Raw genomic sequence first — 15,609 nt, 5'->3', positions numbered from 1 at the left:
TGGTTTAATCTGAAGATGCAAAAAAGGGTTTCTAAATTGTTAAACTGAATGGAATGGCTTTCCTTGGTGTGACTGGATTGTGAGACAAGGGGAAGGTCAATGGGAGTGAAATGAAATACATAGTACAATTGGGGCCACACCTGAGGGTAGCTTTTAGAAAGTTTCTCTAAGCCTGGGTTTGTAGACAGGAATATGTATCCAAGCCTGGATAGTTTCTGGTTTAAATATGGTTTTTTATATTTTTAAATGGAAAAGCAAATAGCAGAAAAAATGTATACTCTGATTTCTTTAATAATTCCCAAAATATATTTGTATATATTCATACATATGAATGCAAACATATTTAAAAGATCAGGAAAAGATACTCCACTTTCAGGAATGGTTACATTTAGGAAGGGGTCAGATGGGATAGATTTAGAGGAAAACTCTGACTCTGAACATAGATCATCATTGTTCAAAATATTTCCATAAAAATATATCTATGTATTTATTACCTGTATAAATGAATAAATACTTTATAAGAAATAAAAAATATGAGTCCATGACTACATCTGTGCTTTGGAATAAAACTATATATAGATTTAAGGATTCCCAGACATAACCATAACGAAGAAGATTCTAAAATGAACATTCACACCAATGAGGGTTTTGTCCCCATCCAAGCTTCTCCAAGGTTAGGTCAGAAATCCCTGTAATGCTTAAAGACCAGTTTTCTTGGAAATCTGTTTATCAGAATAATCTTTTTTGTTTTCATGTGGAATCTCCCAAAATGGTACCGAGGAATGTTAAAGTTTCATATGGTTAGTAACTCTACAGTTTCCCTTCCTTGGTGTGAAAATCGCTGATAGAATTACTACCAGAATTGGTATGACGTCCCTTTTGTGGTTACACTACCTACATAAAAGAGACTTAGGAAAAAAATAACTCAGAAATGTCTTCATGCCAGAACCTTTATGATCCCAGGTGCTAATACAATATGCTAAGCAGTTCAAGACACATCCTGGGAATTGAGACACAGCTCACTTCCTAACATAAGACTTAAAACTGCCTAACAAATCTCATACAACACTCGGAAATATTTTTCATTGTGGTTTTTTTGATCAGCCTGACAATTAAGTTTTAAGATCTCATGCATCCTGGCATCAATAACTTCCTACAGATATTTTTGTTTGTTAGAGATAGGCTTGCAGTAGCCCCAGTCAAGTCAGTGATACAGTGTTGAACGGCAAAAGGGTCAGGAAATGTTAATAACGAAAGCCAGGCATCCAGTCATTCACTTCATCCTCTCTCCAATTCCAAGGGGTAAGATGCCATGCCATGTGCGGCTTCTAGAACAGAAGGTCAAATTTACCCAAATGTCTCAAATCCTTTTAGCTGAATCCATTATACTAATATTTGACAATTATGAAGTTGAAGTAAGTCTCATTTAACATGCATGGATGCTCTCACTTAAAGGCAATAATTACTAAAAAGAGTGAGATGTATAAGCCTGCTTCCCAGTATGTTGGTTGACAAGACACCCCACTGGTTATAATGTAACCATCAGGCAGAGCTTTTTATATTTAATGCTGAACAAATTATCCTTCATAAATTGCAGATTGAGGAGGCTCATTGTCAATCCTGCCTTCCACTCAGCTACATTTCCATTTCACAGAACATCTTGAATCTAGCTAAGGGAGGTGGGGGTCCTACAACACAGAGCGAAAATAAATCCAAAAAAGAAGAGAAAAAACTAAATAACCACTTATCTGCCAATTCAAAGATAGTAAAGTATCCATTTGGCCAATATTGCCTCAGCTAGTCTCCCAAAACCCTAAGCTAGATTTGTGCTTCTACATCCAGGGCAAGAAAATAAAAGAGTGCGGTTAGAAGGATTTCACCTCCAGGGAATGAATTGTGCTTGCACTACATCAAGTTTCTTACATTGCAAAAATGTATACGATTTAAAGCTGAGAGGAACTTTTGGAGGGCAGATAATGTAACCCACTGTGGAAATTTCCATCCAGATAGAAATTCAAATTCCATGTGGTTTCCCTTAATAATGGGTTGCTCATGGCTTCCTAAAACAAGTCTTCATATTTTTGGATAGCTCTTTCTCCCTTTTCTTCTTAATAGTGACTCACAACTAGCGGCCTTCTAATTTCTACCCATTTGCCCTGCTAAAGCACATACCCCATATGATTATGAACTATAAATTCCTTTTACTAAAATAAAAAATCTCATAACACCCTTTAAATTTTTAAAAATCATGTCATCATTTTATGAGGAATAAGATAAAAAAGTACTTTTAAATAGCTTTTTAAATTTCATATGAGGCTATTGTCAAACATTCTATTAAAAAGTTTATTTTAATATATTCATGAATACTTAGTAAACATGAAAATTAATTTTTTATTCTTCCCTAGTTACCAAATCCCATAAACTGTGTATTTTAATTAGGTAAGAAAATGCATTCAAATTATATTGTATTTAGGTCAGTGAAAGAATGAATCTTGAATTGAAGATTACATTTTAACTACCTGTTTCAATATCAAGAATAAACAAAACTGTATCATGACCTATTTGAATTTTCCAATTATGATAATTTAAAAATTATACTTATTTTTCCAATTTTCATATTTTGTTTCTACATTATGAGAAGTTCTTACAAACAGTAATATATATGTATGGAGACTTTATTCATATATACAAACTAAATTAGATATAAATTCTGCTACAGTTCCTCTTTCTAATAGTTTATAAGTACTAAAAACATCTTGATGCACTGTATAAGAATTCCGTTCAAATGAATATGACTTACGGCTGTGTTGAGATTAATTTGCAGAATTAGCTACTTATTCAATCTTAGTGTTTCTTATGTTTGTCTTTCCATCATTTATCAATTAGGGGTAGAAATGAATTCCCTAAGAGGAATAAAAGTAACTGAAACTTGTTTGTAGTTCAAATCCACAACAGCAGCCAGCAGTGCTCAATTATGCAATGAACTGAGTAGCTGAGTCAGGAGCAGGCTCTTCTGAACTTCACTCTCACAGTTCCATTTAAAGCAGCAAACATATTCAAATAATTATTTAATCTATTGATTATGTAAAATCAGAAAGTGAATGACATGAGCTGACAGGAACACCTTTATAAACTGCTCAGGGCTCATGACCCACTAATTAGGCAAGGTGATTTTAAAGCAATCTCTGGAAATTATGTCTTCCCTCAACATTTTATTCTTAAGTCCAAGAGCTAATGAATAAAATAAAAACCACCCCAGAGCATTCAGGACATAGGGGTTAACACTCTTCAGTTCACCAGCATTGGTTTCTCTGTAAGGTCAAGCTACTCTTTGACTTCTTTCCCTTCAGAACCATTCTCTATTCCCATGCCCCTTCCCCACACCCAAAGGTGCCCACCGCAATGCTTAGCACCTTGTTTCAAGACCTAACCAGGCTCTTAAAATACTCTAGTCCATCACTTCTAACTACTGCAAAGTATTCCATAGTTGCTATGTACCATTTTACTTAGAATGCTCCAACTTTCTTCTCCCTGAAATGACCCTATTTATGGTCTTAAGCAAAATTGTCTGTAACGTATACAGTCAGCATTGGGATTGCTGTTTCAGAGGGTGTACATACAATTCATTCCACTGACACTGACACATTATCTTCCAGAATTGTGAGGGGTTTTACACTCCAACAGTGGGACCCAAAGTCCAGAAAAATATACAGAAAAAAAAAATTAAGTCTGGAAAAAGGAACAGACTAAATAAGTGCTACTTGAGGTGTGATCCAAAGACTAGCAGCCTTAGCATCACCAGAGATGGTTAGAAATGAAAATTTTCTGGTCCCATTCTATACCCTCTGAATCAGAATCTCTATGGGAATCTGTTTCAACAAGCATTTCAATGAGACTCATGAACGCTCAAGTTTGAGGAGCACAGAACAAGATTATTTCCTTCACGTTTCTCCCAATATTTAATTCTGTCTTTGCTTTAGGGAGTGTGGAAAATAGAAAGCCCTGAATAAAAAGTAAAAATAAGTAAATTAATAAAAGATCACAAAAATGGTGGATGGGATGGGACCAACTGTCCTATCAGAATAAATAAGTAATGCAGGCCAAAAGCCAAAAGGGCAGAAAAACTAGTATCAAACAATCATTTCTAGGCTTAATTCATTCAACAAATATGTATAAAATGCCAACTAATTACTGGCCATTGAGGATACAATGATAAACAATATATACAACATCTTAAGAAATGCGACAAGGAAAGCCGTGTGGGGACAACCATGTAAACAGGAAGTGCCAATACAGTAAAAGGTCCATGGTAGAAAACTATGGGAAAGGCTCTTAACCTAATCCTAGAAGTTTAGGGGAAGTGAATTTTGAAAACCTCATAGGCATTAGCCAAAAGAAGAAAACTCTAAGGGAGAAACTCTCCAAATAGAAGAACAGCTTGTGCAAAGATTGTGATGACGCATTTGAGAAAGCTAAGGCAGATCATTAAGGCTGGGGATTGGGAAAGGGCAGGAAGAGAGTGAGAGATGCACCTGGAGAGGAAAACAAGGTGAGACACTGTGGGACCTAGTATGTCAATCTAGTAACTGTACTCTTTCTCTCATGCCAAGCAAGAGCAACATTGTAAAGCAACTTCCTCCCCTTTTGTGCCTCTTTCTCACTCCCTGATAATCTGTTTCCTCTCCTCATGCATGTGCTTGCCCACCTCTCCTCTCCTCTCCAATCCCTTTCTCCTCTTTAGGTCACCTTAGAACAGAAAGGATCCATGGAGGGCCTTTCACTGCGGTCCTGAGAGATTAAGAAAGCACACAAGGCTCCATGGTGCTCAGAGCATGCTGGGCCAAGAACCATCGGGATGGGAGCCTGACCTCTGAAAGCTAGACTATCTTAGACATGGGCTGATGGCATTCTCCAATGTTGTATGACAAGCAACAGAAAGACTTTTCTGCTCTGCCAAAAAAAAAATTCTATATATAAACTTTATTTTGATACTAGATCCCAGTATTTTGGTCACAGCTAACCAAAATTTCATCAAGAGAAGTTTTATCCTTAATCTTATGTAAAAGATTAAACCCCAGTGAAGCTATTTCTTCTAAGATGGGCAGTATATTAGGTAAAATATTTGAGATATTTCCCTTAAAGCAAGTTTTGGCCAGGAAGGGAGAATAAATCCATAGAAATGAAATACCGTCTTACCTTAAAATGTCCCAAAATGGGTTGGGGATCTGCATCAGTCTGGAGAAATACTTCACACAATATTCTCTCTGCCTTTGCCATTCCCAGTGTATGCTTATATGCTAGCACACTGAAAGCTCTCAAAAGAAAAGAAAAGCAAAAACATATATAACTTTGTTTAACCATGTGTTCATCAAATTAATTTGATCACGGATTTCCTTCTTTTTTTTTTTTAAAGATTTTCATTTATTTATTTATTTATTTTTCTCCCCTTCCCCCCCACCCCAGTTGCCTGTTCTCTGTGTCTATTTGCTGCGTCTTCTTTGTCCACTTCTGTTATTGTCAGTGGCACGGGAATCTGTGTTTCTTTTTCTGTTGCGTCATCTTGTTGTGCCAGCTCTCCATTCCTGGCTGTACTTTCTTTCACGCTGGGTGGCTCTCCTTATGGGGCACACTCCTTGCGCGTGGGGCTCCCCTACGTGGGGGACACCCCTGCATGGCACAGCACTCCTTGCACGCATCAGCACTGCACATGGGACATCTCCACACGGGTCAAGGAGGCCCGGGGTTTGAACCGCAGACCTCCCATGTGGTAGACAGACTGCCCTAACCACTGGGCCAAGTCTGTCGCCTGGATTTCCTTCTTATAAAGACTGATATAATCCAGAGAAAACAAGGATTTGGGAGTTACATTACAAGAAATTCTGTCTTAAAACTACTATCAGCAATTTACTTCTTGTCAGGATCTTGATTTTGTGATCATATAATTTCCTTTAATATCTCCATGCCTTTTGCACATGCTTTTCACTCTTCTTTGGATTAGATAAAGAAAGAGCAGAGAGGTTTAGGGGTCAGTCAAAGTTCTTACATAGCAGGGGACTTTCTCACCAGATATCTGGTAGCAAGGATGTTCACCAGCTAAAGATCCTGAAACAAGGCAAGGAAGAGCCCCCAAGACAAACAGCGAAGTCGGATAACATGAGCATGATGGTTGGGTACTGTGCTTGGCACTCAGCAAATGTTATCTCCTAACAGAGCTGACGTACCAGAAGGGAGGTAACTCAGTCAAATTGCAGAGAGAGGAGGTAGTAAAGCCACATGTCCAACTCAGGTTGGCTGGGAGTAGCTGACTGGGAGGCTGAATGTGATTTGAACCGTGGACCTCCCATGTGGTAGACGGATGCCCTAACCACTGGGCCAAGTCCGTTTCCCTGTGTTACTTCTTAACAGTAAGTACAACTGCTGAGAACGGAACACTTTCCTCTGCACTGTACCAAGCACTCTAGGGTATTTACTTTATTTTTTTTCTTCTTTATTTTCTTTTAAATGTTACATTAAAAAATAATGGGAAGTGGACTTGGCCCAATGGATAGGGCATCCGCCTACCACATGGGAGGTCTGTGGTTCAAATCCTGGGCCTTCTTGACCCATGCAGAGTTGGCCCATGTGCAGTGCTGATGCGCGCAAGGAATGCCGTGCCAAGCAGGGGTGTCCCCCATGTAGAAGAGCCCCACACGCAAGGAGTGCGCCCATAAGGAGAGCCACCCAGCGCGAAAGAAAGTGCAGCCTGCCCAAGAATGGCACCACACACACAGAGAACTGACACAACAAGGTGATGCAACAAAAAGAAACATAGATTCCCGGTGCCACTGATAAGGATAGAAGTGGTCACAGAAGAACATGCAGCAAATGGATGCAGAAAGCAGACAACTGGGGGGGGGGGAGGAAGGGGAGAGAAATTAAATTAAATTAAATTAAATTAAAATAAAATAAAATAAAAAGAAATTATGAGGTCCCCATATACCGCCCACCCCACCCACCCCACCCCTCCACATCAACAAACTCTTCCATCATCACGGCACATCCATTGCACCTGGTGAATACATTCTGGAGCACCACTGCACCACCTGAACAGTGGTCCACATTGTAGTCAACACTCTCCCCCAGTCTACCCAGTGGGCCACAGCAGGACACACAACATCCAGCATCTGTCCCTGCAGCACCACCCAGGACAACTCCAAATCCTGAAAACACCCCCACACCATAACTCTTCTTCTGTCTCCCTACCATCAGCAGCCACCACGGTCACCCTCTCCAATCACTATTACAATTTCTTCCCTTACTAATCACAATAGTTCCCCAGCAGAACAGTAGTAAATCCACTCTAATCCATAATCTATTCCTCCATCCTGTGGCCTCCGAGATGACTATGTCCAGTCCCCCTCTATGTCAAGAGGGGCTTTAGATTCCACATGGATGATGGATGCAATTCTCTTGCTTGCAGCTGTAGGCACTCTTGGCTCCCTGATGTGGTGGTTGACCCTCTTCACCTCCCTATCAGGTGGCCAGGGTAAGTCCAACAAACCAGAGGGTAGGAGCCACAGGTCTGCTGAGGCCCAGGGCCTGGATGTCACATGGACAGTCCAGAGATTCAGGTCTCCTGAGTTTTCACCTAAACACCAACCACAGGTCTGGTAAAAATAAGAGAAGAGGCATGTGTAGAAAGCTCATATCTGAGTCGAACTCCATCACACTCAGGAACACAAACTTCAAATTAGGGCCAACTGGCATGGCCCTGAAGTCCAGAGCCATCTGCCTTGACCATAGAACCTATGGGTCTCTGCAGCCCCCAGGAGAACCAGCATCTGGGTTTCCATCTACCTTGGCTGTCTCTGGTACCCTGCTGAGGCGTGCATAAGCATCACCCTCTGATGACCTCCCGACTCTTTTTTGGAGACTCATAGCCATATAAACTCACTTGTCCTTTCCAATTCCCCTTTAATCCAAAGTCAAAAAGCAGTTTTTAACACCTGATATTACATGTAGGCTGAGATATTCTACCAGTCTGAATTGATGCCTTTATTCAAGGTCTTTTTCTAGTTACATCACCAGCTGGTGCTTGGTAGTAATCCCTCGGTGCCAGGGAGGCTCATCCCCATGAGCCATGTCCCACATGGGGGGGTGGGGGAGGCAGTGCATCTACATGCTGAGTTTGGCTTAGAGTGTGGCCACATTTGAGCAAAATGGAGGCTCTCAGGTACTCCACAGCTCTAGGCATTGTTCATGTTTCAGGCACACAGGCTCATAATTGGAACCATCAGTATCAAGGGCTCATCGTTGGTGTTTCTGAACAGTGGCACATAGGAAGTGCTCAATGCATGCTAGTTATTATTTTATTGGCCCTATTCTTGTGACAACTCTACTAGATAGATACTAGTATCTGCACTTTACAGATGAGGAAGCTGGGCCTCAAGGTAGTAGAGTAACCAGCCAAAATTGTTACAGCTGGAAGATTTGAAGGAGAGAGAAAATACCAATGTCTGCAGGACCATCGCCTGCCCTTTCCTGCTGTTTCTCTGACTCTTGCCCCACAAGGACCATTGAAACAACTCATTTGCAATCTTCAAAGTCTAGCTCAATGTTCCTCAACCCTTGCTATGAATCAGGATTACATGCGGGGCTTTAAAGAAATACCAAAGGCCAGGCCCCAAACCCCAGAAATTCTGAATGAAGGAATGAAGCCCAGGCACTGGTACCCTGTAAAATGTACTTACAGGATTCTATTGTATACCAAGTTGACACCACCACTAGCTGGTGCTTGAGAAGTGGCATCATTCTGAATAAAATGCAGGGCAAACAGCAGTGAGTGAGAGACAAGAAAGCAGAGATGGTCTAGAGATTCCCAAAGCTGGAAGGCAAGGCAGAAAGTCAAAAGCCCAGGCAGGTCAGCAGGAACCAGGTAATCTAAATAAGATGAGTAGAAGAACAGATACCACGTTCCAGCAAACAGGAGAGCTTGTTTCTAAGGCAATCTTCAGTGCCTGGCTGGAAGCTTCTTATATACTTCCTACTGCCACAGGAAACAATCTAGGCCTGTGGGTCGAAGTGAATGTGTGAAAATGGATGAGGGAGCAGGAGTAACACAGGATCTCTGGTGAATCATGCTTGACAAACCCAAAGACACAAAACCTTGAAAAACAATATATATACTAAATATTACTAAAAACAGTTTATATTTAAGAAACCATGAAACATGACTGAAAAAATATGCCAGAGTAATGGAATGTTGTTATTTGTGATTTAAAAAGAAAAAAGAAACATGGAAAGTACTTTCATTCATTCAGCCAAATAAGAATTGCAGAATGCCTTCAGCTGTCAAGCCCTGTACAGTACTAAGCACTAGGTATACTGGGATGAAAACAAGAGTCTCCAAAGATCTTATTTTCTTGCAGGGACAACAAAGAAGGAATTATTATAGTATGAGGCATTAACTCCTGTGATACAGTTAGCATTATAGTAATAGGGAAAACTTCCCTGAGAAGGTGAGTCTTGAAGAATTAACAATTAGGCAGATGGGGAGAACATGATCCACTGTGAGTGAACAGTATGTGCAAAGACAAAATGGTGAAAGAAGGTATGGTGTGTTTGAGGATTTGGAAGTAATTAATTATGGCTGCACCATATGTTGTGAGGATAGGAAGAAAAGAAAGTTGAGGTTGTAAAGACAGGCAGGAGACCTCTAATGAAAGGTGATTAAAATGTTTAGATTTGACCCAAAATACAATTTTCTCTGACTTTTAATAATTTCAAGTAATACATCCAAGGATCTGCAACAGAAAATGCAAGATGAAATTGAATACATAATACCACATATGAATTCAGTCATCCACGTATCGTGTATGACCAAATAAGAATTCTGTTTAAAAATAAACTGGGTTAGATCCAATCCTGAAAATAGAGTAGGGGCCCCTTTTTGAGGGACAGATACAGCCCCAAATGTTTATATCAAATTTATTTTGCCCAGAATGTGTTGTTAACAAATCATCTCTAGAAAGTCTACAAAGATCATATGATGGTTTGAAGTGGTACGTACCCCAGAAAAACATGTTTGTAAACCTAATCCATTCCTGTGGGTGTAATCTCATTTTAAGAAGGAACTTTTGGTGAGGCAGCTTCAGTTAAGGTGTGGCCCACCTCATTCAGGATGGAACTTAATCCTATTACTGGAGTCCTATATAAAGAGAATGAATAAAGAGAGAGAAAAAGCTGTGGAAGCAAGAAGGTGAAAGCAATGAAACCGGGAAGAGACAGGAGAGCCCAGCAGACATGGCCATGTGCCTTGCCATCTGACAGAGGAGAGGAGACATGGATCGCTGGCAGCAGGTCTTTGGGAAAAAAAGCATTGCCTTGATGATGCCTTGATTTGGACATTTTCATGGCCTTAAACTGTAAGTTAATAAATTTCCATTGTTTAAGCCAACTCATTTCATGGTATCTACTTTCAGCAGCCCAGGAAACTAAAAAGAATCGAACTTTAATTCATATTAAGTTTTAAAATATAAATGAAAACCTTACAACATACTTTGAAAATGGGGGATGGGCAGAATAAAGTGTTCACAAATCGGACAAGAGGGGATGCTAAAAAATTCGCTAGAAATCACTATTCTTTGAGAGTCTTACCCTCTCAACTATTTGAGGAGATGCTGTCAATTTAGGCAATAGTCCCAATGAAGACTACAAGGAAACATATTTATGGATTTCATTCCCTTTTCTAGCAACATATTGTAGCAGTTTGATATTGTTTATGAATCCCAAAAATAGATATTGGACTGTATTTGTAAACTAGTCTATTCCACCGGGTTTATTTAGATTGTATTAGATTCAGAGTTTTCACATTAAATACTTGATTAAATTATGATTAAGGCTTTGACTCGGCCACATCAGTAGGACATTGAGTCCCCACCCTCTTAGTGGGTGGAGAGTCACAAAGGAAAACAACACCACAGAGGAGAGAGTTTGAGTTTTGGTGCTGGAGCCTGGAGAAATAAACAACAAGAGAAGAACACACAGGAATAGAGACAGCTCCATAGACACATCAGAGGCCCCGGGAAAAGAGAGAGCCTGATAGTTTACAGCTGACCTTGTAGAAAGAACAGAGCAGCTGAGCTCAGAAAGAATTGAGCCCCAGGGAGAGAGACAAATTTATATGCCTGCCTATAGTTGAGATCAGAAGGAGCTGGGACCATGGAGCCTAGGAGGAAAAGGAAGGCTGAACCCTTGCAGAGGTTGGCAGCCATCTTGCTCCAATACATGGCAACAGACTTTGGTGAGGGAAGTAACTTACACTTTATGGCCTTGTGACAGTAAGCTTCTATCCCAAATAAATACCCTTTATAAAAGCCAACAGATTTCTGGTATTTTGCATCAGCACCCCTTTGGCTAACTTATACACATACCCACATACTCAATTTTTTTCCCCTATTTTTGTGATGCTGGAGAAAATCTGGAGAGGCTTTAAGACACATTTAAGATCTGCAACCTCAGCTGGGCTCTATGCCATGCCCAGCAAGGCCTAATCAGCTCTCTTGCTCCTTTACCTTGGGAGCCATACCAAACTCCCACCTCTTTGCCCAAATCTCCTGACTTGCTCACAACAAATTTCCTTGTTCTTACTCAATGGATGTAGGAACAGAGTATGAGATGCTGAATACGTAGTCATCCAAAAATTGTGAAGTCAGCACACAGCCAAGGAAAACTATCACATTTAATAGGTAACTAGATGACAGTGAGTACTTGGGAGAAGATTGAAAAGGAAAAGACAGAAAATTAAGAGTAAACCAGAAGGTTGTATCATTACAAAAACCATAGAAAAAGAAAATTTTAAGGAAGAAATAGAAAACAGAGTTAAGTGCTGCAGAAAGGTCAAATAAGTTATGAGCCAAAAGTGTACACTGAATGTGGCAATATCATAATCATGTTAAGTAGTGACCTTATTTCAAATAATTTCAATGATGACACTAGAAGCCAGGCTATAGTTAACTGAGCAGCAAATGGACTGGCAAGGAGAAAAAAGCAAGTGCCAACCACTCTTTCAAGAAGGGTGTTTGCAGGGAAGCGGACTTGGCCCAATGGATGGGGCATCTGCCTACAACATGGGAGGTCCGTGGTTCAAACCCCAGGTCTCCTTGACTCGTGTGGAACTGGCCCATGTGCAATGCTAATGCATGCAAGGAGTGCCCTGCCACATGGGGGAGTCCCATGCACAAGAAGTGTGCCCCATAAGGAGAGACGCCCAGTGCGAAAGGAAGTACAGCCTGCCCAGGTGTGGCGCCTCACACACGGAGAGCTGACACAGCAAGATGACACAACAGGAAGAGACACAGATTCCCGGTGCTGCGGATAAGGATAGAAGCGATCACAGAAGAACACACAGCGAATGGACACAGAGAGCAGACAACTGGGGGCGGGGTGAGAGAAACAAATAAAAAATAAATCTTAAAAAAAAAGGGTGTTTGCAAAACAGGGAGACATCATGATTGACTTAGAGCAGGGGTTCTTAAACTTTATTGTTCCAGACCCCTTTGCCATTCAGATGAAACCACGGACCCCTTCTCAGAACGTAGTGGCAGATAGTTTTATGACACTCAAGTAGCACCAGGTCAACAACTACCATAATTTCCAAGTATGGATGAGAGTAAGTGATTTCTCAAGATATGCAACAACTGTAATGTGATATGAAATGAATACGACTATAATTTATTGCATACATTCATAAATGAAGGAAATGCTAGATTTCAGTTAGAGGTCAGAGAAAATAAAGATAATAAGTTGATTTTTTTTTTTCAATTCAGCTCAAGAAGCCCCTGAAATCTTTCCATGGGACTCCTTGGGGGTCCATGGATGCCTGGTTAAGAACCTCTGACTTAAAGGGATAGAGGACTTTAGGAAGGTTTGATTGTGGATATGGTGAATGGTAGGTAGTGGTGGTGGTGAAAGTGGTGGAGGTAATGGAGGTAGCAGAGGTAGTAGTGGATGTGCAGGTAGCAGTGGAGCTGGTGATATGATGGCGAAGGTGGTGGTGATGGTGATAGATGTTAAGATGGAGGTGGTGGTGGTGAGAGAGATTGCATTTAACTTCACGTGTTACCTTGGCTAGGTTATGGTGTCCAGTTGTTTGGTCAAGTAAGCACTGGCCTGATTGTTACTTTGACAGTATTTTGTAGATGGATTTGTATCTATAATCAGTTGATTATATCTACAATCAACAATTGAGACTGCCCTCGACAATGTGTGGCATCTCTTCATCCAATCACTTGAAAGTCTTAGAGAATTTCAGAAGTGAGAAAGAAGAATTTCTGCTTTTCCTTCAGCCAGCCAGCTTTCCCTGGGGAATTCAACTTGACTGTTATCAGAGTTTCCAGTTTGCAGCCTGCCCTATAGAATTCAGAATTGCCAGCTCCCAGGGTTGAATAAGCCGATTCCTACAATAAATCTCTTGAGATACATAAATATATATTTCCCATGGTTCTGTTTCTCTGAAGAACCCTGACTAATAAAGAGGTGATGGAAACAATGATAATAAATATGGAAATATTACTTTTAAAGGTAGGAAAAAACTTGAGCATGTGTTTCTACCAAGTTGAAAGAGCAAGCAAGAGGGAGAGAATAAAGAGAAAGAGGGTGAGTAGAGTTAAGTCCCAGAGAAAAAAAAGACAAGATTAGGGCACAGATGGATGAGCTAAACTCCAATTACCATCTTCCATGGTTACAATACCAAACCCATACCAAACCACCTGCAGTTCTCTAAATGTGTCATGGAATTTCAGTCTTTCCTGCCTTTGAATTTGGTGCTAGTCTGTTGTCTAGAACACCCTTTGTTCCGCTAATCTTCTGCATATGTCTATTCTGTCTTCAAAATAGAATCCAGAATCCACATCTTCCAAGAATCCTTTTAAATCCTCTCCTATTCTCTAGGCTCCCATAACACATTGCACATGCTCCATTACAGGACTTCCATACTATATTCAAAACTAAAATTCTACTGTACTACTAAAGACCTATTGAGCACTACCATATGCCAAGTAGTGCTAGGCAAATTTCAGCCCACTACCTATGTTTTCAAATAAAGTTTTATTGAAACACAGTCACACTCATTCATTTTCATATTGCCTATGGCTGCTTTTGCACTTCAGTGATAGAGCTGAGTGCAGACACTGTATGGTCTTCAAAGCCTAAAATGTTTACTGTCCAGCCCTTTACAAAAAAAATGTGCCAATCCCTGGTGTAGAGATATTGTAGAGATACAATAGTGTATCACTCCTGTCCTACAGGTGTTTATAATTTAGTGGGAGTTACAGGCAATTATAGCATAGTGTGATATGCATTTTGACAGTGGACATAAAAATGTAGTAATGGAGGACATAGAAGAAACACTTAATCTAGGCTTTGGGAGTTCATGGACTTTGTATACCTAGTACCTAACACTGACTGGTATTTTAGTAGATGCTCTATAAGTGGGTCAATTGTTTTTGAAGGGAAGAAATCATTCAGGACATGAATACTCAAGATGTTAAGGGATATGAATAAGACATCAATCCAAAAAAACTACTGTCATTTCTACTGCCATAAGGCAGGGAACTAAACTAGAAAATTTCTTATGATCTCATTTAGTTATAACATTCACTTCTAAGTAAAGCTAAATCATCCAAATCTTTCAAGCCCTTATCCTATTTCGAAGAAGTAAGACCCCAGCTGAGGTCTCCCCAGCAATTAAAATAGAAACTAAGATTCTGATTAATAGACTTGAGAGCCTGACAATAACTCTAGCTGGCAGCTGGAAGACCTATATAATATTCCTATTGTGCTTTCATCTCCTTTTGGAAGATTTTATTGTGATTATTTTCATATCAAAAGCTAGCGTTTTGTCTTGTATTTTTTGAATTTGAAATCAAGTTTAAAAGAAAAAAAATCCAGCCTAAAAATGCATCCTTAATATCCTCTTAGTTTCTGTTTCTTTTATGTGTACTCATGTATATTTTATATTCACAGTATCAATTCACATATAACATATACATATACTATATCATATACATACAGCCCACATATTCTTAACACATACAGTATAATTTCATATCTTATATATATATATATATATATATGCTTAACTCAAATATAATACACGCATAATTATGTAGAGATTTATCCTACATCAGAGATGGCAAATAGATCTAGCAAAGTGTCATGCCAAGCAATCACAGGGGCTTATAGCATCCTGTTGAGAAAGCTTGCAAGGCTACCTTTGAGTGCACATGAACCAGAGAGCCATAATTCATTAGTGATATTTGCCTAGGAATTCAAAGGTAGAATGGTGCACATGGGTCAACTTATTTGCCATCCCTGTTCCATAAGGATCTCACAAATTCACAAATTTCTTGAATGAACTCTTGCCCCAAACTCACACAGCTAAATGGGCAGTAACTGGCTCTCCCAAGACCTGAGGAAGGTCTTGATGGAGAACACCTTGATGGAGAAGATAAGAAAAATAATAACTTATTTTGCGAGGCACGTTATATATTTCAAAGTATCCTCATGGGTATTACCTCACCGACTCTTGCAGCTTCCTTTGTTTTATAGATGATAAAATCAAACTCAGTA

The sequence above is a fragment of the Dasypus novemcinctus genome, chromosome 14 (assembly GCF_030445035.2).
Source record: "Dasypus novemcinctus isolate mDasNov1 chromosome 14, mDasNov1.1.hap2, whole genome shotgun sequence".
NCBI lineage: Eukaryota > Metazoa > Chordata > Mammalia > Cingulata > Dasypodidae > Dasypus > Dasypus novemcinctus.
Note: the sequence above shows the minus strand (reverse complement) of the source record.